Genomic DNA, 25,032 nt, shown 5'->3' with positions numbered 1-25,032 from the left:
ACTAAATTTTTGTCGAGTTTCCTTTAAAGAAACATTCCCTGAATGTAAAGACTTAGCAACTTTGGATTCTATTTGTCTTAAATTTGATGACAATAGGCAAAATTTTATACAGTAGTGGAAAGATTTCAAGAAGACCCCTATTAGATCTAGTGGAAGGTAACAATTTCTCTGAGACCTTGGAATATTTTTTGAAAGATATATTTGTTGCAATCCCTATGCTTCAGGTTGAATGAAGAAGACATTCTTTCAAAGGAAAAGTCAATAAAAGCAGAATCAAGTAAAAAACATTGAATTTAATGGCTCATTGACATTAAAATGAGAAACAAGAAGATGACTTTTGAAACAACAGTTGAGAAAAAATGGAATGAAGCCTTACCCATGTTGTAAATACACCCTTTCTATTTTTGCTGATCTATCAATGCCTGTCTCTACTTGCTACAAATGAAGCAATTTTCTCGCAAGAAGAAACTTAGCACTTAAAAGATATGAATTCCTCAGGATTTGGTTTGTTTCATTGCATTCAATGCATTGCAAAAGCTAGATTGCATGTAGTTTTAGCACTTTGTGGTTCACTAAGACACTTCTTTTCGGAAATGGTAGAAAATATTTGCAATCATCTAACCTTAAGTGGAAAAGAAAACCACTTCTGAAGGGGGAAGAATATACACAAAAATATACACAGAAAAACAACTAAATCAAACAGTTTCTTTGTTCTCTGAGTAAACTCAAAGAATATGTCTTCCTCTGTCAACAAGGCCAGATGGGGCTGACTTAAATGCATTTTTCCTCTGTTTAAGGATGTGACCCTTAACCCAAGACACTGTCTTCAATAATGGTACTTCTTCTCTACCTTGTTGTTTTGTGAACATCTAATATGTTAATGGTAAAGAAAATACAAATATCCTGGGTCATAATTTAAATTTGTACTTTGTATTTACCACTTGTATTGTGTTTACCATCTATTTAATTAAGAAAAGTTTTTTTCTCATGTTATAGTTAAAAACATATGGGGAACACAAATCTGAGAGACACAGACATCCTGGTATTGTCCTAAAATATACGTAAGCCTGGTCATTCTTTTATCAATTAGTCAGAAGGTTCTTTCTGACTCCATGATCATGTGTCTGTTAGCTTCAAGGGAATAAACAATATGGATATATAAATCACTTACTCCGTTTGCCTCTTTAACCAAACTTCCAGGTTGACACCTGAAAGAAAAATCATGTCTGGATTGGGAAAATTCTATAGAAACCTCAGCAAACTTTTAATAAACAGAATAAAGGACTACAAAGATGGTTCCTCAAAAGCTGTAAGACATTCAATATTTCTTTGTGGTTGCATTTAAGGAAGCATTCCCTGATATACGGTTTTCCATTTAGACCTTTTGAGTGTTCGAGTAGATGTCATTCATTGAAAGTGGAAAAATTTCAAATAGACTCCTATTAGATCTTGTGGAAGATGACAATTTCTTCAGGATTTTGAAATATTCTTTTGGAAAAGGAGTATTGTTGCAGTCCCCTTATTTGATCTGCAATGAATAAGAGATTCTTTCAAAGAAAAAGCCAATTCAAAGCAGAATCAGATAAAATATATTGAATTCAAAGGTGTATCTTCATTACAGTGAGAAATAAAAAGAAAGTTTCATAAACTTTGTTTAGAAAAAGAATGGTATGAAGGCTAATATAGCATGTTGAATTCACTGTTCTATTATTGTTGGTCTATCATTGCCTATCTTTAGATGCCTGAAAATAAAGATTTGATCATAAGGAAGAACGTAGTGCATAAAATATGGGAATTCCTCATGATGTGTATTGTTTCATTGGATTCAATGCATTGCAGTAGCTAGAGACTGTGGAGTTTTGTGCATTTGTTCTTACCCGTGAAACTTTTCTTGTTCCCTGAAATTACAGAATGAATTAACGTTGGTCAAACATTGAGTGAAAAGCAAAACTACATTTGGACAAACAAAAGTCAATAGAAACCTTAATAAACTCGATACTCTGAAAAAGTTCGTCATAATTGAGGATGGTTAAGACGTGTCTTCAAAAGATGAAAGAAGTTGAGGATTTCTGTACTGTTTTATTTAAGGAAACATGCCTTGGTATAAAGTTTTATCACCTTTGAACCCTAGCGAACTTAAATTGAATGTCAATTTGCTGACTTCCAAAGAACAGAGAAATGATTTCAAGAAGACTCCTATTAGATCTAGAAGAAGATAGCAACTTATTCAGGACCTTTTGGAAAGGGACTTTGCTGAAACGATTTTGTTTCAGTTTTAAGGAGGAAGGTATTCTTTCAAAGGAAAAGCCAGATCAAAGTAGAATCGAATAAAAGATGATTTCGATGACCTATTACCATTAAAAGAGAAATAAAATGATGACTTTTGAGAGTTTCATTAAAAAAAATGGTATGAGCGTAACGTATGTTGTTGATTTCCCTGTTTCATTATTGCTGATCTATCAATGTCTGTATTTTGATAGGTTAAACAAAAGAATTTTATCATAACGAAAATCTTAGCTTAGGTGAGTAGTTGCTCTCACTCCATCATCTTGGCTCCACCCCTATAAGCAATATTTTTTCCTTGACCTGGAAACTCTAATTTGGCTACAAGATTCCTAGTAGTTTCCTTTTCAGATCTCTTTCAGGAAGTGATCAGGGGATTATTTGAATATTTATTTTGCTCTCTGGTTCTAGAATGTCAGGGCAGTTTTCCTGGATAATTTCATGAAAGATGATATCGAGGCTTTTTTTTTTTTTATCATGGCTTTCAGGTTGTCATATAGTTGTTAAATTCTCTCTCCTGGATCTACTTTTCAGATTAGTTGTTTTTCCAATGAGATATTTCATAATATCTTATATTTTTAATGGTTTTGTTTTTGTTTTGTAAATTCTTGGTTTCTCCTAAACTCATTAGCTTCCATCTACTCAATTCTAATTTTTAAAGAACTATTTTCTTCAGTGCGCTTTTGAATCTCCCTTTCTATTTGGCTAATTCTGCTTTTTAAAGCATTCTTCTCTTCATTCACTTTTTGGACCTGTTTTGTCAATTGAGTTAGCCTCTTTTTAAAGGTATTATTTTCTTCAGCATTTGTTGTATCTCCTTTAGAAAGCTGTTGACTCTCTTTTCAATCTCTTTCATGGTCTGAGATCATTGCATATTTATTTTGGAGCTACTGGATGCAGAAGTCGTGACTTCCTCTGACACTAAGTGTTGTTCTTCCTCATCTGAAAGGATAGAAGAAAGTACCTTTTTATCAAGAAAATAACCTTCTATAATCTTAATTTTTCTCTTTTTTGTGCATTTTCCCAGCCAGTTACTCCACTTTTAAATCTTTTATTGAGAGGAGGGTATACTCTGGGGACCTGAGTTCCTCCGTGGTGGCACAATCAAGGGAGAGGAGTTTGCTCCCTGACCAGCTGGGTGGCTGAGATTTAGATCAGGTGTTCAATTTCCCCAGGGGATTGAGGCAGAAGTCAGGACTGCCACTCAGGGCTGAAGCCCAAAGCAGTGCCTCAATTCCCCCAGGGGCTTAAGGCTCAGGCCTCCACAAATGGTTGCTGCTACTGCTGTTGCCACTGCTGCCACTGTCTCCATTGGCTGGGGATGGAGGAGGAGCCTACTTCCTTGTCACCAAAATGAAAAATGTTTCTCACTGACCTTTGAAGCTGCTTTTGGAGCTTGTGGCCTGTGGGATCCAAGAACCACAGCTGATGCTAGGGATTCCCCCCCTAAATTCTGCTCTGGCCCTGCTCCTCCAGGGGTCACTTGGTCAAGGCTGGGCTAAGCTCTGCTCCACAACTCGTTCAATAGGCTTTTCTGTTGTCCTTTCAAGTTGTCTTGGGCCAGATATCTCTTTCACTCTGTTCTTCTATGCCTTCAGCTGCTCTGGAATTTGTTGAGAGTCATTTTATACAGGTATTTTTTGAATGTGAGGGAAAAGCTGGGGTATGTGTATCTTTTTACTCCACCATCTAGGCTCCACCCCTCTTCAGTTTTCTTTAGATATTTTCTTAATTCACGAGTCAGAGCCAAGATGATGCAGTGAGAGCAATGGCTAATCTGAGCTCTTAGACAAACTCCTTCAGATACCTCTAAGGAGATAATCTCACCAAAATTTGGAGGTGTAGAATCCAATAGGAGACAGACTGTGGCAGATTCATAGACCAAGACAGACTGGAAGGTCGACGGGAAGGATCTGTACCACCAGGGTGAGCCCACAGCACACAGCACATCACGTTCAGGGCAGTGGAGCTGGATGGCCCCAGGGAGACCTGAGGCAGCAGCAGGTGGAACCTGCAGAGCAGAAGCCCAGGGCAAGAGACCAACAGAGCAAGTGACAGCTGCTGAGCCCCAGATATCAGTCACAGCACCTTCTGAGACTCTCAGCCCACAGATCAAACGTCTGCAAGTCGCCTTCCAAGAGCCAGGATGGTACAGTGATCAGTAAATGCTCTCTCTTTCCCTCCTGATGAGCTTGAAAGAATCACAAAATATTTCCCCAGAAAAATCCTGAATCAGTGGGAATAGCGGGGGGGGGGGGGGGGGGGGGGGCAAATAGTCTCATAACAACTGAGGCTAAGAAAAGAGCTAAGGGGGATTCCTCCTACTGTGGGAGAGACTAACCAGAAAAAGAGGGGCCCGAGGGTGGCAGAAACTTGCACTAGGACCCATGCAAGTCTCAGTGCTAGAAGAGAAGCCCCAGGAGGTGTGGAAACTCGCATTAGGATCTAGGTGTGCCTCAACACTCCAGGGGAACCGGGAAGAAAATATTGCAGCTGAAATCACCATCGACTGAGCTTGCCTTTACCTCAGCTCAGTTGAGGAGATATCTCTTGACCAGACCACCCATCTCCCACACTTAACAAGCTAACCCCAGAGCTGATTGGGGAAATACAAAACAAAAAGCTTTTTCACACAAGTCAGCTCAACAACAAGTTCTGCAGCTTCTAATTGAAATAACCAGAAGCCACAACACACATTCACCTTCATGAGCAAGAAAAAGCAAAACAAGCACGAAAAAAACCAAAGAATATTTCTTTAGGGACAAAGACCAAAACACAAATACTGAAGAGGTCAGTAGTGAGACTATACTTCCATCTGAAACTTCAGAAGTCACCACGAACTGATCGAATGCACGAAAAGCTCTCCTGGAACAGCTGAAAAAGGAAATACAAGAGAAACTTGCCAATGATTTTAGGAGTATGAAAAAAGAATTCACTGATGAGAACATCTTTTAAAAAGGAAAATTGAACAAATGGAAAAGGAAGCAAAAAACCTAACTGGGAAAATTGGAAAAATGGAGAAGGAAACAAAACCTAGCTAAGAAAATTGGGCAAATGCAAAAAGAAAAAAAATTAAATGGAGAAAATAATTTCTTAAATGGAAAAATTTGACAGACCAGAAAGAAGATGCAAAAGTTAACTGAAGAGAATAATTTGATAAAAATTAGAATTGGGCAAGTAGAAACTAATGACTCTATGAGACAGGAAGAATCACTCAAACAAAATCTAAAGAATGAAAAGAAAGAAGAAAATGCAAAATATCTAATTGGAAAAACAACTGACCTGGAATTTAGATCCAGGAGAGAAAATTTAAGAATTATTGTCCTTCCAGAAAGCCAAGATGAAAAATAGGATCTGTATAATATCTTTCAGGAAATCATCAAGTAAAACTGCCCAGAAGTGCTAGATTCAGAGGGCAAAATAGTCATAGAAAGAATCCACCGTTCACCTCCCAAAAGGGATCCCAAACTCAAAACCCCAAGAAATATCGTTGCCAAATGTCAGAACTATTAAGTGAAGGAGAAAATACTACAGGCAGCCAGAAAGAAACAATTCAAATATAGAGGAGCTACAGTCAGGATCACACGGGATCTTGCAGCTTCTATATTAAAAGATCAAAGGAGTTGGAATCTGATATTTCATAGGGCAAAGGAGTTTGGAATACAACCAAGGATCATCTACCCAGCAAAGTTCAACATAACATTTAAGGCAAGGAGATGGTCATTCAGCGAACTAAGGGATTACCAGACCTTCGGGACAAAAATGCCAGAACTTAATAGAGGATTCAAATATTCAAGAGAGCCATAAAAAAGTAAGAAGGGGTGAAAAACAACAACAACAACAACAAAACTTGTTACTCAATTTGGGTAAACCGTTTAACTCCCTATAAGTTAAGATGATGCCTATTAATCTCGAGAATTGTACATCTATTATGAAATATAAAAGGGATATACATAGAGGGAACGGGTATAAATTAAATGATGTCATGTTAAAAATATGATTTAAGTATGAGAAGGGATTGTAACAGGAGGTGTGAAAAGAAGGAAGTAGAAAATGGTAAATTACATCACAGGAAGAAGTACAAAATTATAGTAGAGGGAAAGAGGGGAGGGAGATGAGCATTGTTTGAGAGGTACTCTCATCTGATTTGATTCGAGGAGGGAACAATAAACTTAAGTACATAATTCTAACTACCTCTGTAGGCAGTAGGAGGGGAAGGGGGAAGAAGGTGGAGGGGAAGTTAAGAGGGAGGGAAGAAGCAGTAAGGGTAAAGGGGAGCAAAAGGGAGGGGAGATAAAAGAAGAAAAGGAAGCCTGAATGAGGTGGTGTTGAGGAGTGAAAACTACTGAGGAAGGGAAGGAAGACAGGAGAGCTAAAAGCACAAATGGTAGGAAAGAGGATGGAGGAAAATCCATAGATGGTAATCATAACTGTGAACGTGAATAGAATTAACTCTCCCATAAAATGGAAACGAATAGCAGAATACATTAAAAGCCATAATTCAACAATACGTTGTTTACAAGAAACACATTTGAAACGGGGGGATACACTCTGGGTGAAGGGCCAAGGTTGGAGCAGAATGTATCCTGCTTCAGCTGCTGTAAGAAAATCAGGAGTAGCAATCCTAATTTCAGACAAAGCAAAAGCAGAAACAGAATTAATCAAAAGAGATAGGATAGGAAACAACATCCTTCTAAAAGGCATCATAGACAATGAAGAAATATCATTACTGAACTTGTATGCTCCAACTGGTATAGCATCCAAATTCTTAGAGGAGAAGTTGGGGGAGTTGAAGGAAGAAATTGACAGCAAAACTATACTGGTGGGGGACGTCGGCCTCCCCCTCTCTGCACTTGATAAATCTAACTTCAAAATAAAAAAGAAAGAGGTGAAGGAGGTAAATAAAACTCTGGATAAGGTAGATATGATAGATCTCTGGAGAAAAACAATGAGGATAGAAAGGAATATACCTTTATCTCAACAGTACACGGCACATATACAAAAACTGACCATGTATTAGGACACAAAATCCTTACAATCCAGTGCAGAAGGGCAGAGATACATCCTTCTCAAATCATAATGCAATAAAAATTACATGTAATAAAAGGCCATGGAAAGATAAACCAATAATCAGTTGGAAACTAAATAATCTAATCCTAAAGAATGAATGGGTTAAAGGAGAAATCACAGAAACAATAAACAACTTCATTCAAGACACTGACAATAATGAGACAACATACTAAATCTTATGGGATTCTGCAAAAGCAGCTCTTAGGGGAAATTTTATATCTTTGAATGCCTACATAAATAACATAGAGAAAGAGGAGATCAATGACTTATGCATGAAGATGAAAAAGCTAGAAAAAACCAAATTGAAAATCCCCAAGTAAATACCAAATTAGAAACAATGAAATCCAAAGGAGAGATTAATAAAATTGAATTTAAGAAAACTGTTGAATTAACAAATAAAATCAATAGTTGATTTTATGAAAAACTAATGAAATTGATAAACCTTTGGTCAATTTGATTAAAAAAAGAAAGAAGAAAATCAAATTACTAATATCAAAAATGAAAGGGATGAACTCACCTCCAAAGAGGAGGAAATTAAAACAATTATTAGAAATTACTTTATGTAAATTTATGCCCAAAAATTTGGCAATATAAATGAGATGAATGAGTATTTTTAAAAATACAAATTGCCGAGATTAACAGAAGAGGAAGTTGAACACTTAAACAACTCCATCTCAGAAAAAGAAATTGAACAAGCCATCAAGGTACTCCCTAGAAAAAATCTCCAGGGCCAGGTGGATTTACAAGTGAATCTTATCAAACATTTAAAGAACAGTTAATTCAAATACTATACAGACTATTTTTGAAAATTGGGGAAGGAGTCCTCCCAAATTCTTTTTATGATACAAATATTGTTTTCATACCTAAACCAGAAAGAGATAAAACAGAGAAAGAAAATTATAGACCAATTTGTCTAATTGAATATAGATGCAAAAATGTTAAATAAGATTTTAGCAAAACGAATACAGCAACTTATCATGAGAATAATACATTGTGGTCAGGTAGGATTCATACCAGGAATGCAGGACTGGTGCAATATTAAGAAAACTATTGGTATTATCAATCACATCAACAACAAAACTAACAAAAAGCACATGATTATCTCAATAGACTCAGTAAAAGACTTCAACAAAATACAACTCCCCTTCTTATTAAAAACTGTGGAGAACGTAAGAATAAAGGGAACTTTCCGTTAAATAATAAGCAGTATCTACCTAAAACCTTCAGCAAGCATTATATACAATGGAGATATGCTAGATACATTTTCAATAAGATCAGAGGTGAAATAAGAATCACCACTATTATTCAATGTGGTACTAGAAATGTTAACTGTAGCAGTTAGACAAGATAAAGAAATTGAAGGAAGAGGAATAGACAAAGAAGAAAATAAGTTACAAGTCTTTGCAGATGATTTGATTATATACTTAGAGAATCCCAGAGAATCAAGAAAAAACCTACTTGAAATAATAAACAACTTTGGCAAAGTTTCAGGTTACAAAATGAACCCGCACAAATCTTCTGCATTTCTATATATTAGCAACAAAGTCCAATAGCATGAGCTAGAAAGAGAAATCCCATGAAAAGTCAGGGCAGACACTATAAAATGTTTGGGATTTACCTGCCAAAACAAACCTACGAACTTTATGAACACAATTACAAGACACTTTGCACAAATAAAGTCTGATCTAAGTATGTGGAATAACATCAGTTGCTTATGGGTAGTCTGAGCCAATATAATAAAAATGACAATTCCACCTGAATCAATTTACTTATTTAGTGCCATACCAATTAAGTTATCATATAATTATTTTCTAGAGCTGGATAAAATAATATCAGAATTCATCTGGAAGAAAAAAAGGTCCAGAATATCAAAGGGAGGAATGAAAAGAAATGCTAGGGAAGGTGGCCTAGCGCTACCACATCTCAAATTGTACTATCAAGCAGCAATTATCAAAACCACTTGGTACTGGCTAAGACATAGGAGAGTACACCAGTGGAATTTGCAAGGAACTCAAGACACAGTAGGAAATGAATATAGCAATCTCCTGTATGATAAATCCAAGGACCCCAGTTTCTGGGAAGAACACACTGTTCAACAAAAATTGGTGGGAAAACTAGATAACAGTGTGGCAAAAACTAGGCAAAGACTAATGCCTGATACCCTACACAAGAATAAATTCCAAATGGGTACATGATCCATGTGTAAAGATTGATACCATGGACAAACTGAAGGAGCAAGGAATAGTGTATTTATCAGATTTATGGAGAAGGGAAGAATTTTTCACTGCAGAAGAGATAGAAAGCAGTATGAAGTGCAAGATGGATAATTTTGATTACATGAAACTGAAAAGCTTTTGCACAACCAAACTCAATGGAACCAAAATTTAGAGGGATGTAGCATAATGGAAAGAATTTTTACAGCTAATCTTGGGAATAAAGGCCTCATTTCTAGAATATATAGAGAACTGAGTCAAGTATACAATAATAAAAGTAATTCCCCAATTGATAAATGCTCAAAGGATATGAACAGGCAATTTTCAGAGGAAGAAATAAAAGATATCTATGATCATGTGAAAAAATGCTCTAAATATCTTTTGATTAGAGAGATGCAAATCAAAACAACTCTAAGATACTCCTTCATACTTATGAGATTTGCAAACATGACAGATTAGGAAAATGATAAATGTTGGAAAGAATGTGGAAGACTTGGAACACATTCATTCCTGGTGGACCTGTGAGTTTATCCAGACATTCTGGAGATCGGTTTGGAACTATGCCCAAAGAGCTAAAAAAATGTGCATACACTTTGACCCAGAAATATCTCTTCTAGGACCGTATCCTCAAGAGATCATAAAAATTGGAAAGAGTCTCACATGTACAAAAATATTTATAGCAGCACTCTTTGTAGGTGCTAAAAACTGGAAACCAACAGAATTTCCATCAATTGGGGAATAGCTGAATAAATTATGATATATGAATGTTGTGGAATGCTATTGCGCCATAAGACTTCAGAGAGGCCTGGAAAGACTTTTATGATCTGATGCTGAGTGAAAGGAGGAGAACCAGGAGAACTTTGTGCACAGCAATGACCACAGTGTGCGAGATTTTTTGTTTTGGTAGACTTGGATCTTCATAGCAATGCAAGGACATGAAAAAAATTCCCAGTGGTCTTCTAAGGCAAAACGTCTTCCACATTCAAAGAAAGAACTATGGAATTCAATCTCAGAACACATCAGATCATTTTTTTTTTGGTGTGTGTATTATGTTTTGCTTTATTATAAAATTTCTCCCATTTATTTTAGTTCTTCTACACAGCATGACTATAGTGAAAATGTATTCAAAAGGAATGTGTGTGCAGGCCCTGCATAGAATTTTATGCGGTCTTGGGGAGAGAAGGGGGATGGTGGGGGGTAGGTAAGGGGGAAAAAAATCTAACTTTTAAGTGATTGTAGAACATTAAAAATGAACAAAATTAGTATATTTTATTTATTTGTTTGTTTGTTTATTTGTTTGTTTAACTTTTATCATTCGATTTCACAAAATTTTGGGTTCCAAATTTTCTCCTCTTTTGTCTCCTCCCTCCACCCCAAAACACTGAGCATTCAAATTGCCCCTCTCACCAATCTGCTCTCTCTTCTATCATGCCTCTCTGCCCTTGTCTCCATCTTGTCTTTTGTCCTGTAGGGCGAAATAACTTACCCCTTTACCTGTATTTCTTATTTCCTAGTGGCAAGAACACTACTTAACAGTTGTTCCTAAAACTTTCAGTTCCAACTTCTTTTCCTCCCTCCCTCCCCACCCCTTCCCTTTGGAAGGAAAGCAATTCAATATAGGCCAAATCTGTGTAGTTTTGCAAATGACTTCCATAATAGTCGTGTTGTATAAGACTAACCATATTTCCCACCATCCTATCCTGTCCCCCATTACTTCTATTCTCTCGTTTGATCCTGTCCTTCCCCGTGAATGTTGACTTCAAATTGCTCCCTCCTCCCCATGACCAACCTTCCGTCAAACCCCCCACCCTGCTTATCCCCTTATCTCCCACTTTCCTGTATTGTAAGATAGGTTTTCATATCAAAATGAGTGTGCATTTTGTTCCTTCCTTTAGTGGAATGTGATGAGGGTAAACTTCATGTTTTTCTCTCACCTCCCCTCTTTATCCCTCCACTAATAAGTCTTTTGTTTGCCTCTTTTATAAGAGATAATTTGCCCCATTCAATTTCTCCCTTTCTCCTCCCAATATATTTCTCTCTCACTGCTTGATTTCATTTTTATAAGATATGATCCCATCCTCTTCAATTCACTCTATGCACTCTGTCTCTATGTGTGTGTGTGCGTGAGCATGTGTGTGTGTGTGTGATTCCACCTAGTACCCAGATACTCAGTAGTTTCAAGAGTTACACTCTTTGCTGTTTACCTTTTCATGCTTCTCTTCATTCTTGTGTTTGAAAGTCAAATTTTCTTTTCAGCTTTGGTCTTTTCATCAAGAATGCTTGAAAGTCCTCTATTTCATTGAAAGACCAATTTTTCTCCTGAAGAATTGTACTCAGTTTTGCTAGGTAGGTGATTCTTGGTTTTAGTCCTAGTTCCTTTGACTTCTGGAGTATGATATTCCATGCCCTTTGATCCCTTAATGTTGAAGCTGCTAGATCTTGTGTTATCCTGATTGTATTTCCACAGTACTTGAATTGTTTCTTTCTAGCTGCTTGCAATATTTTCTCCTTGACCAGGGAAATCTGGAATTTGGCCACAATGTTCTTAGGAGTTTCTCTTTTGGGATCTTTTTCAGGTGGTGATGAGTGGATTCTTTCAATATTTATTTTGCCCTCTGGTTCTAGAATATCAGAGCAGTTTTCCTTGACAATTTCATGAAAGATGATGTCTACACTCGTTTTTGATCATGGCTTTCAGGTAGTCCCATAATTTTTATATTGTCTCTCCTGGATCTATTTTCCAGGTCAGTTGTTTTTCCAATGAGATATTTCACATTTTCTTCCATTTTTTCTTCTTTTGGTTTTGTTTTGTGATTTCTTGGTTTCTCATAAAGTCATTGGCCTCCATCTGTTCCATTCTAATTTTGAAAGAACTATTTTCTTCAGTGAGCTTTTGAACCTCCTTTTCCATTTGGCTTATTCTACTTTTGAAACCATTCTTCTCCTCATTGGCTTTTTGAACCTCTTTTGCCAATTGAGTTAGCCTGTTTATCAAGGTGTTATTTTCTTCAGCATTTTTTTGGGTCTCCTTTAGCAGGGTGTTTACTTGTTTTTCATGCTTTTCTTTCCTCTCTCTCATTTCTCTTCCCAGTTTTTCCTCCACCTCTCTAACTTGATTTTCAAAATCCTTTTTGAGCTCTTCTATGGCCTGAGCCCATTGAGTGGGCTGGAATACAGAAGCCTTGACTTCCGTGTCTTTCCCTGATGGTAAGCATTGTTCTTCCTCATCAGAAACGAAGGGATGAAATACCTGTTCACCAAGAAAGTAACCTTCTATAGTCTTATTTTTTTCCCCTTTTCTGGGCATTTTCCCAGCCAGTGACTCCACTTCTGAATATTCTCTTCACACCCACTTTGCCTCCAGATCTGCCCAACTAGTTCTTGGGGTCTGAGATTCAAATGCTGCTTCCCACCCTCAGGGCTTCAGCGGGAGCAGGGCTGCTATTCAGTGTGAGATTAAGTTCAGGTTCTCAGGTGGGGGCAGGGCCGCCGGATGGTGCTCAGTTCCCTCAGGGGTTTTATGCAGAGACCTTCAACAATGGATCCAGGCTCCTGCCTGCTTGGGGAGCCCTGATCTGCTCCCGCCTCCACTGTTGCCTCCCGAGGGTGCCTGAGTTATGGGGGCACCCCACTCCCCTCTCAGCAAGCCGAGAGGATCCTCTCACCAACCTTTGGGGCCCCGTGGGTGGAGGGACCCACGTGGTCACTGGAGATTCCATCCCTGAAGCCTGCTCAGATCTGCTCCTCTCGGTGCTGCATGGCCAAGGCACGGCTGGGCTCGGCTCCAGGTCTGCAGCGCGACGGACCTTTGGTGTCTGTTTTCAGGGCTCTCTGGAACAGAAATCTCCTCCACTCCATTGTTCTGTGGCTTCTGCTGCTCCAGAATTTTTTGGGAGTTCTGTTTTACAGATATTTTATGGGCTGTGAGTTGAGAGCTAGCTTATATGTGTCTTTCTACTCTGCTTTCTTGGCTCTGCCCCCCAAGAATTAAATTATCTTGATGACAGTCCTTTTCCCCAGGCTGATTTTGATATCATCAAAAGTATAAAATAGGATAAGAAGTTATAGTTGTCCCCTTTTATATGGCCAATAGCATTTTTCCTACTACCAGGATAAATGAACAAAATGGATGATCATGGTGGTAACTTAGGCACAAAGCATGGCTTTCTACATTTATCTGCTTCTCTGTTTAATTGTTCAGTTTCTCAATTCTCTCAGGATGTATCTATTTACAGGTAACAATTTTAATAGGCACCACACATTTTGGTTCTCATTATTTTTGGTATGGTCTATAAAGTAGCATGTCTGACACTGGTCCCATATGGCCTCAGGGCAGCTTACTGCTCAGAATCACAATACATAGGTCTGAAGAAATTTCATAATTCTTTTCAGAGCCAGTTATTAAATAGACTATTCCAAAGCTCTGTTTTTCCAAAGCCCCTACATATTACCTCATAACAGTTTGGTCATCTCCTTGCACAGTCTGATTATAACCATGGTGTGATTAATTCTACTACTCCATTCAGCAACTTATTTTCAATTCTTTTAGGTCAGGCCATTCTAGTACTATAAGGACAAGGCTTGCCTGTGGATGGTGAGTGTGGTGTGCAGTTGGGGAAATACTTCATAATGGGTCTACTACTTTTTTATCTTTAAAGTATTCTTCAGCTAGGCCGTCCTGAAGTGGATGCTCAAGTTGGAAGTCGATCAGCACTGGTATGAAGAAATGGATGACCCCGGCATCTTTCATTTTTGGCTTCTAATTTTGGCATTAATTACTGGTAGAAATAACTGCTCTTTTTAAAATTTGTTTTATGGGGTAAATCTTTATTTTAAATGTAATATTAGGTAGTTTGAGTGACTACTTTGCTGGGAAATTGTTTCTACTCTAAAGATTCTATTGTCTTATGGTCATACGTTATAAGCTATTGCCAAGTCAATGAATTAGCTTCTTCAACCTGGATGTTACAGAATTACGTTTTTTCCACATTTTTGAAGTTCTACATCCTTCTTCAGTTTTCTTCTGGCTGACATATTGGGATGTCCCACAATGCATCACAGGAGCAATATACGTAGTTATGCAAAAGACTTCCATAAAAGTCATGTTGTGGAATATTTCCCTTCATCCTATCTTGCCCCCCATTTATTCCATTCTCTCTTTTGACCCTCTAACTCCTCAAAAGTGTTTATGTCTAATTACTCCTTCTTCCCATTTGCAATCCCTTCCATCATCCACTCATCCCCATCTTTTCCCCTTCTCCCCTACTTTCCTGTAGTGTAAGTTAGAGTTTCAGAGTAAATTGAATATGCTTGTTATTCCCTCCTTAAGCCAAATGTAATGAGAGTAAGGTTCACTTTTACCTTCTTCCCTCCCCACTTTTCCCTTCCATTGAAAAAGATTTTCTTCCCTCTTCTATGTAACAGACGAATTGCTCCATTCTATTTTTCCTCATCTCCTCCTAATATATTCCTCTGTCACCCCCTATTTTTATTGTTTTTCGATACGATCCCTCATTATTCAACTCACCCTGTATCTTCAATCTATATGTATATAATCCCTTGAACTGCCCTAGTACTGAGAAAAGTCTCAAGAACTAAAAATATTGTTTTTCCTTGTAACAATGTAAACAGTTCAACTTAATGAGTCCCTCATTATTTGTCTTTTGTTAACATTTTCTTGCTTTTCTAGCTTCTCCTGTCTGAAAAATCAAATTTTCTATTCAGCACTGATTTTTTCATCAACAATGCTTGAAAGTCCTGCATTTCATTGAAAGGCCATTTTCCCACATGAAATATTATACTCAGTTTTGCTGGATAGGCAATTCTTGGTTTAAATCCAAGTTCCTTTCACTTCTGGCATATCATATTTCAAGCCATGTGATCTCTTAATGCAGAAGCTGCTAGATCCTGTTATCCTGACTGTATTTCCATAATACTCGAATTGTTTCTTTCTGACTGCTTGCAATCTTTTCTCTTGACCTGAAGTTCTGGAATTTGGTTACAATATTCCTAGCAGCTCTCTTTTTGGAATCTCTTTCAGGAGGTGATTGATGGATTCTTTCAACATTTATTTTACCCTCTGGTTTTATAAGATCAGGGTAGTTTTCCTAGATAATTTCTTGAAAGATGATTTCTAGGCTCTTTTTTTGATCATGTCTTTCAGGCAGTGCCATAATTTCTAAATTGTCTGTACAGGATCGATTTTCTGAATCAGTTGTTTTTCCAATGAGATATTTCATATTGTCTACTATTTTTTCATTCCTTTGGATTTGTTTTAAAATTTCTTGATGTTTAATAAAGCCATTAGCTTCCAACTGCTGCATTCTGATCTTTAAGGAATTATTTTCTTGAGCGAGCTTTTGGACCTCCCTTTTCATCTGGCTAGTTCTGCTTTTTAGGACATTCTTCTCTTCATCGCCTTTTTCCATTTTTATTGTAGTTTGCATTATTCTATTTTTACAGTGTTATTTTCTTCAACGTTTTTTGGGTCTCCTTTAGCAAACAGTTGACTCGTTTTTCATAATTTTCTTGCATCACTGTCATTTCGCTTCCCAATTTTTGTTCTTCTTCTTTTACTTAAGTTTCAAAATTCTTTCTGAGCTCTTCCATAGCCTAAGACCAATTCATATTTTTCTGGGAGGCTTTGGATTGAGGAGCTTTGATTTTGCTGTCTTCTGTTTCCATGTTTTAGTCTTCCTTGTCAGCAAAGTCAGATTCTATAGTGTGATTCTTTTTTCCACTTTTCTCAGTTCCCCAGTAATTTACTTGCTTTTTGAGCTCTTTGTCAAGGTAGATCTCTGGCTACAGTGGGGGCGGGAGTGTACTGTCAGCTACTAGATTCCTCCACAATCTGTGGGCCTAGAGCTCCAGGAACAGTCATCTCTGTCCCTGCTGGTGTGGTGGCTACTGTGGATTCATCTGCCCCCTTCCCCTTCTGCCACTGTGGGACCATTCTACTCTCCTGAACTAGTCCCACAGGCTTTTTCCACTGACCTTCCAATTTGTCGTTGGCGTTTTGGGGTCCTGAAATCTGGAACTGACACAGGTGCAAGAGATTCATTCTCCCCAAGTCCTGCTCAGGTACTGTCTGTGCCAGTGCTGCCCACACTGGACAGTGCCTTGCACCCTACGTGTCAGGATAGACTTCCCATCCACCTTCCCAGCTGTCTTGAGCTGGAGATTTGCTTCATTCCATCATTCCTTGGGTTCTGCGGCTCCAGAATTTAGTTAGAGCCATTTTTACAAATATTTCACGGAGGTTAAGGGCAGCACTCTAGAAAGTGTGCTGTTGCTCCACCATCTTGGCGCTGCCCCCATTATTACTTTCAAAGATGCCCTGTTTATCCGTGTTTCCTTATGAACTTTCTTCTGTTCTCTTATTTATAGTTTAAAATTCAAGATTCAGTTCCATTGATCATCCTATCCTACATAAAAAGAAATAATCTTTTTGTGAGAAGAACACTTCTTGATTGAATTGATCAATGGAATTTAGTTTGACTATGGGTTGTACTCAAATTAATAAAACCATCATATGAGAGCCTTGATCACTTTCCAAAGAATAGTCATTAAATAAATAAGGAGTCTTTATGGAGAAGGGAGGTATTGAGTAGTACCATATTTCCTACAGTCATCTTAGAAGAAAAAACTCAGCTTGATGCCACCTATTCAAAGGACTGAAGAAAGTCCTAAAAATTAGGTCTTCTCAAACTATGCCAGTGCCTCAGTATACACATAAAGTACAGTGTAACTATCTATTTCACTCCCCACACATTACAGGTAACCTGAATCTGTCTATCTAAGTATCTGTCTACAATCTCTCTCTCTCTCTCTCTCTCTCTCTCTCTCTCTCTCTCTCTCTCTCTCTCTCTCTCTCTCTCTCTCTCCCCCTATCATCTATCTAAGTATCTAATTAGGTACCAAATATCTACCTACTATCCATTTATGTATGTATAAAGAGATAAACATAATTTAAATAAACATAATTTAAAGGAGACAGTTAAACTTTTACCTACATTCTAGGTAGTTCCCTTAACAGGGATTTAAATCAATTGTATACTCCTAACATTTTGCCTACAGTAAACTATGTAAAGTTGTAGGAGGTGGGTAGAAACTTAGACAGCAATATGTTGCCCCATGCTTTATAAAAAGCTAAATTACTAAAATATTCACTAACTCTATCTAATGAAGAAAACTTCATAACCATAACAGCACACTGGGTTAATGTCCTAAAGAAAGTTTTAGTTTCTGACATCTCCCTCACCTCTGTCCCGAGGCTGCAATTTACCTTCCTCTAATTATATTTCATGTTATTTTTAGCCAAGCATATTCATTTCTTTGTATTTACCACAAACGAGATACACATGTCATTTTACTTACTCACCCATCCTTGAATGATCCCCCTTCAGTTTATCTTCTTGGTTTAGAGTTTCATTAGGTTGGAAAGATCAGTTTCACTAATAGAAAAATTTCTTTTTTTATATTATTCTGTATGCACTCACTCTCAAAATATTTTATGCTGAAATTACACTTGATTTTCTAACATCATTTCCTTGGGAACTAATATGGAGATCTTATTCATTATTAACATTTGTGTATGCGTGCTCATCTTTCATTGCCAAAGAACACCATGTCATCAGAAATAATGACATGACTTGCATTTGACTTTGTTTTGAGTGAAGGATGGCTGTGCAGGTCATCAGCCTCACTTCTCCTCCTGAGCCATCTGAATCCAGTGACCAGATATTCATCAGGATTAGTGTATATGACCCAGTTTGAGGCAATTGGGTTTAAATGACTTGCCTAAGGTCACACAGCTAGTGAGTGTCAAATGTCTGAGGTGAGATTTGAACTCAGATCCTCCCGACTCCTGCACTGTTGCTCTATCCACTGCACCACCTCTTAAGGTAAAAGGAGTTATCCTTTGTGCTCCCAGTCGACTTGAATTGTTTAGATGCAACCTGTCAAATATTCAATTTTCATCATTATCCTTATTTCCCAGTTCATTCTTCCGTTACTATGTGGGCTGCTTCAATATCACATTATGTGGAATATATAGTGGCTTCCAAAAGACAAAAGAAAGAGTACAATTAAATGTGTAATTACCAAATTAACACTGGTGACTTGAAATAAAAAATGCAATTGCCTAACATGATTGTGCTTTGAGGGAACTTAATTCTGTAATTAACAGCTTAAATCAATATCCTGCAAGTTGTGTGTGTATGTGTGTGTGTGTGGGGGGGGGTGTTTCATTAGTTCTTCAAACAACTTCATCATATTAAAGCTTTAACATCCTTGTTTCCTATACTCATAGATCCATTTGTTCTTCATACTTTTATCATTACTTGGTAGCTGTTATGCACTCTAAGAGGCACCTGTCCTTTTGAGGATCACTATTTTAAAGAACACCCAAATTGATCCTGGCATTTTCATGGAGTCCTCAGAGGCCTATTAGAATGTTAAAAACTTACTTACAAGTGTAAAAGAATGAAGTTATAGCTAGAATTTCTGGTGCACACCTGTCTTCCAGTTATAGAGACAAATTATGTTGGAAGATATATTGGACTAAGGAGATCTGAGATAATCTTTTTGTGTGTACATTACTGAAGTCAGAATCAATATGGTGAGCGCATAGTGAGGTGAAGTACTGGTTTGACTAAGGAAGAAAAGATGCATTGACTTGGATTAGAAATGGAGTAAGTTAAAACTTGGTTGCCAATGAAACTGGGTGTTGTAAAGTCTCACCATCATTATTCAGTATTTTAGTAGAAATGTTAAAGGGAGCAATTAGAGAAGGAAAACATGATGGAAGGAATTATAATGGGTAATGAGGAAAAAACTAACTCTTTGAAATTGTTCTGATGGTATACATAAGAGAACTAGAGTGTAAATAAAAAACTATGTGAAACAATTAATAGCTTTGACAAGTTTGCACAAACCCACATAAATACTTTTCATTTCTATATATTACCAAAAAATCTAGCAGAAGGTACTAGGGAAAGAAATCCCATTTAAGGTAACTTTAGGGAGGGCAGAGTCAAGACAGAATAAAAGCTGGGATTTGTTTGAGCTCTACCCCATACCAATCTGCAAAAAAAACCGACTAAACAAATTCTGGAGCTGTAGAACACAGAGAATGAAGGAAAAAAGCAAATCTCCAGCCCAAGAAAGCCTAGAAGGTCGCCAGAAAGTGTCTGTCATGCCAGGTTAGAAGAAGAGTATAATGCAGCATTGCTGGATCAGCATAGAAAGAATCCAAGCAAGTCTTAGGGAATTGAAGCACTGGCAACTGTAGTGGTCTGCAGATTTCTCAACCCCAAAACACCAAGCACAATTTGGAACTTCAGTGACAAAAGACTATCAGGCCTGTGGGAGAGAGTAGCATGGTCCTACCCCAGACCCAAGGCAGTGGAGGTGTAGGGGAGCAAAGAAATCACGAAAAATGAGTTAACTGCTTTCCAAGGGGAATCCACTAAAATGTTGAAGAAAATAATACCTTAAAAATTAGACTAACCCAAATGGCAAAAGAAATCCAAAAAGCCAATGAGGAGAAGAATGCCTTAAAAAGCAGAATTAGCCAAATAGAAAAGGTGGTCCAAAAGCTCACTGAACAAAATAATTCCATCAAAATTAGACTGGAGCAATTGGAAGCTAATGACTTTATGAAAAATCAAGAAATCATAAAACAAAAACCAAGGAATGGCAAAATAAAAGACAGAGTGTAATATCTCATTGGATAAACAATTGACCTGGAAAATAGATCCAGGAGAAATAATGTGTGTGTGTGTATGTGTGTGTGTGTGCCGTGTTGGACTATCTGAAAGCTGTGATCAATGAAAGAAGCTAGACACCATGTTTCAAGAATTTGCCAAGCAAAACTGCCTTGATATTGTAGAATCAGAGGATAATATAGAACTGGAAAGAGTCCACCAATTGCCTCTTGAAAGAGATCTCAAAATGAAAACTCCTAGGAATATTGTAGCTAGATAAAGGAGAAAATGTTTCAAACAGCCAGAAAAAAAATCAAGTACTGTGGAAACACAATCAGGATAATACAAAATCTGGAGACTTCTACATTAAGAGAATGAAGGGCTTCAAATAGGATATTCCATAGATCAAAAGAGCTAGAAATAAAGTTAAGAATCACCCACTCAACAAAACTGAGTATAATCTTGCCAGGAGAAAAATGGATATTCAGTGAAATAGAGGATTTTTCAAGCACACTTGATGCAAATGCCCAACCTGAATACGAAATTTGACTTTCAGATAAAAGAATCAAGAGATGCATGAAAAGGTAAAAGGGACAGAGAAATCATAAGCAACTTATTAAAGTTGAACTGTTTACATTGCTACATGGAAAGATGATACTTGTAATTTATGAAACTTTTCTGAGTATTAGGGACACATGTATATATGTGTATGAATACAAATATGTATATGCATGAATATATAGATATACACATTTGATATATATGTATATATATATGACATACATGCGACATGTTATGTGTGTATATATACAGAGGGGACAGGGTGAGTTGAATACAAATAGGAAACAATGATATCCAAAAAGTAATTTGAGGGGTAAAAGAGGAATATATTGGTAGAAGGACAAAGACAGAGATACAATGGAGTAAATTAAGCAAGAAAAAGCTTTCACAATGGAAAGAAAAGAGGAGAAATGAAACAGAAAAAATGAACCTTACTCCCATGTGATTTGGCTTAAGGGGGGAGTAACATACACACTCAATGGGGTATTTTACAGTACAGAAAAATAGGGGGAAGGGAATAAGAGGGGATGTGATAGAAGGGAGGACAGATTGCAAGAGGAAGTAGTCAGAATCTCACAATTTTGAAAAGGGACAAGGTCAAAGGAGAGAATAGAAAAAATGATAGCATTGAAGGAAATGTATTCAGTTTTCTTCTGATTATTATGAAAGTGCTTTTGCATAACTACACAGTTATAACCTATATTGAATTGCTTGCTTTCTTAATGAGTGGGGAGGGAAGAATGGAAGGAATCTGAACTCAAAGTTTTCAAATCAAACGTAAAAAGTTGTTTTTATATGAAACTGGGAAATAAGATGTACAGTATTGGGATATAGAAATCTATCTTGCCCTACAAGAAGGTGAGGAGGAGTGGGATAAGAAGGCAATGGAGTAGTACAGGGTAGGGAATATTGGGAAAGGGGTAAGCAGAATGCAAGTCATCTTGAGGTGGGGAAGGGTAGACATGGGGAAAACTTGGAACTCGAAATCTCATGGAAAAAATATTGACTAAAGTATAAATAAATTAATAAAAATGAAAAGATAACTGTAGGCTAATATAAAATATTGGGAATCTACTGGCCATGAAAAAACCAGCCTTGAATAACAATGAATTACAATCCCTGTATTGATAAAATCAAAAGTCTTTTGACAGAATAAGAACATGGCTGCTGTGAACGCTAGATGTTGGAGATAAAGGAGGGACTTGCTTGGATCCCTCCCCAATCCCCTATAAATACCTGTAAAAATGACCCATACAAACTCTAGATCTGTAGAATTCGTAGAATGATGGAGTGAAGCAAATATCTAACCTAGTACAGTCTCGAAGGTTTATGGGAGGCATCTATCGTGCTGGGTTGAGAGGGGAGCAGAGCCTAGTCTGGGGTGGGCTGCAGAGGCATAGACAGGGCCAGAACAGTCTTCGGGGGCTGATTCACTGGCATCCATAGAGGTTTAAGGCTTCTTAACGTACAAACACTAAAGAGAACATAGAACGTCATTGAGAAAGCTCTCTCTGGACTGTGAGGGTGCGAGGTGTGGTCTGGCTCAGGTCTGATCCCAGACTCAGGCAGAGGATGAGGTAGCACACGCAATGGCACCTGCAGCAGAGGCAGCAGCAGCAGTTTCTGGAGTTATGGTCCCACAGACAGTGGGGAATTGAACAGCTGATAAAAAGCAATTGAATCCTGGGACAGTAATCCACAACTACTCTCAATCCCATTGGAAGCAGAGCCTCACCGTGACAAAGGTTTAGAAAGTCAAGTATTTGACAGGGAACATGAACAAACAGAGAGTAAAAAGTGAGACTAAAAAAATCTTACTTTCGTGACAAAAGATATCAAAACATACAACCACAAGGAAACAAAGTCATAACTCCTACATCAAAAGCGTCCAAGAAAAATATAAATTGACCTCAGGCCATGGAAGATCTAAAAAAAAAAGGATTTTGAAAATGAAATAAAAGTAGTAGATGAACAACTGAAAAAAGAAATGAGAGTGGTGCAAGAAAATCATGAAAAATGAGTCAACACCTTGCTAAAGGTGACCCCAAAAATGTTAAAAAAAAAAATTACACTGACAAAACAGAAAAATTCAAATGGCAAAAGAGCCAACTAGGAGAAAAATTCCTTAAAAAGCAAGACTGACCAAATGAAAAAGGAGGTCCAAAAGCTATGTGAAGAAAATAATTCCTTCAAAATTACAGTGGGAGAAATGGAAGCTGATTACTACGAGGAACTGAGAAACTATAAAACAGAATAAAAAGACGGAGAAAAAAAAGAAGACAATGTGCAAAATCTCATTGTAAAAACCACTGAACTGGAACATAGGTCCAGGAAAGATCATTTAAAGCTTATTGGACTATGTGAAAGAAAGATATAAAAAAGAATTTAGACTTCATCTTCCAAGCATCAAGGAAAAAATTGTACTGATATTCTAGAACTAGAGGATAAAATAGAAAAGGAAAGAATCCACCGATCACCTAGTGGAAAAGGCTCCAAAAGGACAACTACTAGGAATATGGTAGCCAGATTCCAGAGTTTCCAGGTAAAGGAGAAAATATTACAAGTAACCAGAAAGAAGCAATTCAAGCACTGTGGAAATACAATCAGGATAACAAAATACCTAGCAGGTCCTACCTTAAGAGATCAAAGGGTTTGGAATATGATATTCTGGAGCTCGGAGGAGCTTGGATTAAATCCAAGAATTACCTAACCAGAAAAATTGAATATAATACTTCAGGGGAAAAAATGGACAGTCAGTGAAATAAGAGCCTTGCAAGCATTCTTGCTGAAAGATCAGAGCTGAATATAAAATTTGGCTTTCAAATCCAAGAATTAAGAGAAGCATGAACAGGTTAACAGGAACGAAAAATTACGGTTGGTTTGTTGGTTATTGTCCTTCACCTTTGAAGAGGACCAAAATAACACCACCATTGTAAAGTGAAATTTCGGTATAGCTGACTGTGGTTGATCAGACCAATATGAGCTCCAAATGGTCTACCACAAGTTGGGCACAGATAGTCCGTGTGAATATTTGGAGTGGATATACCACTTTTACATATCCTACCTTTACTTTGTGAGGTCTCAATTCTGCTTTCTTAAAAGAGCACAACATCTTTTCTTATGTGGGCATGTCATACTGAGTGGGCCTGTGCCAGTGGCTCCCATGTTGCACAGTCAAACCCAAATTTCTTGAGAGAGACCTTGAGAGTGTCCTTGTATCATTTCTTCTGCCCTCCATGTGACGGCCTGACTCAACCAAGTTCTCCATAAAATAGTCTTTTTTGGCAAGCATACATTTTGCATTCGAGCAACGTGGACAGCTCATCACAGTCACACTCTCTGAAGCATAGTTTGAATAAGTGGCAGTTCAGCTAGAGCAAGGACTTCAGTGTCTGGTACCTTATCCTGCCAGATGATCCTCAGAATCTTCTTAAGACAGTTCAAGTGGAAGGTATTCAGTTTCCTGGCATGGCGTTGGTAGACAGTCCATGTTTCACAAGTATGTAACAATCAGGTCAACACAGCTGCTCTGTAGACCTTCAGTTTGAAAGTCAATCTAATACCTCTTCTCTCCCAAACTTTTCTTCGGAGCCCCCCAAACACTGAGCTAGCTCTGGCAATATGTGCATCAACCTCATTGTCAATGTGTCCATCCCTAGAGAGTACACTACCAAGGTAAGTGAACTTATTCACAGCATGCAAAGCTTCTCCATTGGTTGTAACTGATGGTTTCACGTATGAATGGTGTGGTGGTGGCTGATGGAGTACCTGTTTTTTGGTGTTAAACAGTAGGCCAAAATTAGCACAGGCAGCAAAGAATTGATCCATACTTTGTTGCATCTCAGTTTCAAAGGCTTCATTTAGGGCACATTCATCTTTAAACAGAAAATCAAACACCTCCACTCTGATCTTGGCTTGTAGCCTTTACAAATTGAATTTATCATCAGTACGATAATTGAACTTGAGGCCATGTTCATTCTTGTTGAAAACATTTGTCAATGTGGCTGAAAACATCATGCTAAAAAGCATGGAAGCAAGCACACAGCCCTGTTTCACTCTACTGGTGACTTGGGAAGGCATGAGAGTTTTGTCCATTATCCAGAAACCGAGCAAACGTGCCATCATGAAATTGACGTACAATATTGATGAACTTCTCTGAGAAAACAAATTTTGACATAATTTTCCATAATCCCTCATGA

At 37.6% G+C, this 25,032-nt stretch overlaps 1 pseudogene; it reads left to right on the top strand.

The window, feature by feature from the left end:
* The first annotated feature begins 4,256 nt into the window (after nt 1-4,256).
* The window catches only part of LOC140514698 (large ribosomal subunit protein eL21-like), a 36,634-nt pseudogene continuing 15,858 nt past the window's right edge, over nt 4,257-25,032 (top strand).

Source organism: Notamacropus eugenii, chromosome 7 (genome assembly GCF_028372415.1).
Source record: "Notamacropus eugenii isolate mMacEug1 chromosome 7, mMacEug1.pri_v2, whole genome shotgun sequence".
NCBI lineage: Eukaryota > Metazoa > Chordata > Mammalia > Diprotodontia > Macropodidae > Notamacropus > Notamacropus eugenii.
The sequence above is the reverse complement of the archived record's forward strand: the minus strand, read 5'-3'. Positions and strand labels throughout refer to the sequence as shown.